This window comes from Poecilia formosa, unplaced genomic scaffold, assembly GCF_000485575.1.
Source record: "Poecilia formosa unplaced genomic scaffold, Poecilia_formosa-5.1.2 Scaffold36, whole genome shotgun sequence".
Classification (NCBI taxonomy): Eukaryota; Metazoa; Chordata; class Actinopteri; order Cyprinodontiformes; family Poeciliidae; genus Poecilia; species Poecilia formosa.
The window spans coordinates 2,760,792-2,763,244 of NW_006799975.1; the positions used below are offsets into that span (position 1 = coordinate 2,760,792).

The 2,453-nt window shown below is 39.4% G+C and overlaps 1 protein-coding gene and 7 non-coding genes across 10 annotated transcripts in view; 7 read left to right on the forward strand and 1 right to left on the reverse strand.

Annotated features, from left to right (window-relative positions):
* The window catches only part of LOC103136994 (matrilin-2), a 39,496-nt gene that overhangs the window by 24,242 nt on the left and 12,801 nt on the right, over positions 1-2,453 (reverse strand). The window lies entirely within an intron of this gene.
* On the forward strand, positions 3-76 carry trnat-ugu (transfer RNA threonine (anticodon UGU)). The gene has a single exon. It is a non-coding gene; the product is annotated as a tRNA-Thr (tRNA).
* Positions 175-248, forward strand: trnat-ugu (transfer RNA threonine (anticodon UGU)). The gene has a single exon. It is a non-coding gene; the product is annotated as a tRNA-Thr (tRNA).
* trnat-agu (transfer RNA threonine (anticodon AGU)) lies at positions 738-811 on the forward strand. The gene has a single exon. It is a non-coding gene; the product is annotated as a tRNA-Thr (tRNA).
* trnat-ugu (transfer RNA threonine (anticodon UGU)) lies at positions 1,093-1,166 on the forward strand. The gene has a single exon. It is a non-coding gene; the product is annotated as a tRNA-Thr (tRNA).
* On the forward strand, positions 1,268-1,341 carry trnas-aga (transfer RNA serine (anticodon AGA)). The gene has a single exon. It is a non-coding gene; the product is annotated as a tRNA-Ser (tRNA).
* trnat-ugu (transfer RNA threonine (anticodon UGU)) lies at positions 1,645-1,718 on the forward strand. The gene has a single exon. It is a non-coding gene; the product is annotated as a tRNA-Thr (tRNA).
* On the forward strand, positions 2,008-2,081 carry trnat-cgu (transfer RNA threonine (anticodon CGU)). The gene has a single exon. It is a non-coding gene; the product is annotated as a tRNA-Thr (tRNA).

Genomic DNA, 2,453 nt, shown 5'->3' on the forward strand with positions numbered 1-2,453 from the left:
AAGGTACTGTGGCTTAGTTGGTCAAAGTGCCTGTCTTGTAAACAGGAGATCCTGTGTTCAAATTCCAGCAGTGCCTTAGGAATAAGCGGCTTTACTATGTCATACTTGTTTTCAAATTATTTGCATAGAGTTTTAGAGTATATCATAACATTTAGAGAAAGTGTTAACCGTGAAGGTACTGTGGCTTAGTTGGTCAAAGTGCCTGTCTTGTAAACAGGAGATCCTGTGTTCAAATTCCAGCAGTGCCTTAGGAATAAGCGGCTTTACTATGTCATACTTGTTTTCAAATTATTTGCATAGAGTTTTAGAGTATATCATAACATTTAGAGAAAGTGTTAACCGTGAAGGTACTGTGGCTTAGTTGGTCAAAGTACCTGTCTTTGACCAATTAAGTTTGGTCCTGGTCCACGACCAGGATTTGGTCCTGGTTCCAAATCCCAGCACTACCTTGGAAAGAAGTGGCCTTATGATGTCATAGTGCTTCCCAAATTATTTGCATTCAGTTTTAGAGTATATCGTGACATTTAGAGAAAGTGTCAATTGAGCAAGTGCAAGGTACTGTGGCTTAGTTGGTCAAATAACCTGTCTTTGACCAACTAAGTTTGGTCCTGGGTCCAAATCCCAGCATATCTCGGAAAAAAGTGGCCTTATGATGTCATAGTGTTTCTCAAATTATTTGCGTTCAGATTTAGAGTATATCGTGACATTTAGAGAAAGTGTGAATTCAAAAACTGCAAGGTACTGTGGCTTAGTTGGTCAAAGTGCCTGTCTAGTAAACAGGAGATCCTGGGTTCAAATCCCAGCAGTACCTTTGAAAGAAGAGGCTTTGTGATGTTATTCTAATCATTTCCAGTCAGTTTCAGAGTATATCATGACATTTAGAGAAATTACGATTTCAACAACTGCAAGTTACTGTGGCTTAGTTGGTCAAAGTACCTGTCTTTGACCAACTAAGTTTGGTCCTTGTTCCAAATCCCAGCACTACCTCGGAAAGAAGTGGCCTTATGATGTCATAGTGTTTCTCAAATTATTTGCATTCTATTTTAGAGTATATCGTGACATTTAGAGAAAGTGTGAATTGAACAAATGCAAGGTACTGTGGCTTAGTTGGTCAAAGTGCCTGTCTTGTAAACAGGAGATCCTGGGTTCAAATCCCAGCAGTACCTTTGAAAGAAGAGGCTTTGTAACGTCATACTCTTGTTCAAATTATATTAAGTTTTACAGTATGTTGTGATCTTTAGAGAAAGTGTGAATTCAACAACCGTGAGGTACTGTGGCTTAGTTGGTCAAAGTACCTGTCTAGAAAACAGGAGATCCTGGGTTCAAATCCCAGCAGTATCTTTGAAAGAAGAGGCTTTATGATGTTATTCATATCATTTCCATTCAGTTTCAGAGTATATCATGACATTTAGAGGAATTGTTATTTCAATAACTGCAAGGTACTGTGGCTTAGCTGGTTAAAGTACCTGTCTTTGACCAACTAAGTTTGGTCCTGGTCCATGACCAGGATTTGGTCCTGGTTCCAAATCCCAGCACTACCTTGGAAAAAAGTGGCCTTCTCATGTCAGTGCTTAGCAAATTATTTGGATTCAGTTTTAGAGTATATCGTGACATTTAGAGAAAGTGTGAATGGAACCACTGCAAGCTACTGTGGCTTAGTTGGTCAAAGTGCCTGTCTTGTCAACAGGAGATCCTGGGTTCAAATCTCAGCAGTACCTTTGAAAGAAGAGGCTTTATCAAGTCATACTCTTGTTCAAATTATATTGAGTTTTACAGTATGTTGTTATTTCAACAACTGCAAGTTACTGTGGCTTAGTTGGTCAAATTACCTGTCTTTGACCAACTAAGTTTGGTCCTGGTCCACGACCAGGATTTGTTCCTGGGTGCAAATCCCAGCACTACCTCGGAAAAAAGTGGCCTTCTGATGTCAGTGCTTAGCAAATTATTTGGATTCAGTTTTAGAGTATATCGTGACATTTAGAGAAAGTGTGAAGTGAACAACTGCAAGGTACTGTGGCTTAGTTGGTCAAAGTGCCTGTCTCGTAAACAGGAGATCCTGGGTTCAAATCTCAGCAGTACCTTTGAAAGAAGAGGCTTTATCAAGTCATACTCTTGTTCAAATTATATTGAGTTTTACAGTATGTTGTTATTTCAACAACTGCAAGTTACTGTGGCTTAGTTGGTCAAATTACCTGTCTTTGACCAACTAAGTTTGGTCCTGGTCCACGACCAGGATTTGTTCCTGGGTGCAAATCCCAGCACTACCTCGGAAAGAAGGGGCCTTATGACGTCATAGTGTTTTTCAAATTATTTGCATTCAATTTTAGAGTATATCATAACATTTAGAGATAGCGTTAACCGTGAATTTACTGTGGCTTAGTTGGTCAAAGTGCCTGTCTTGTAAAAAGGAGATCCTGGGATCAAATCCCAGCAGTACCTTTGAAATAAGTGGC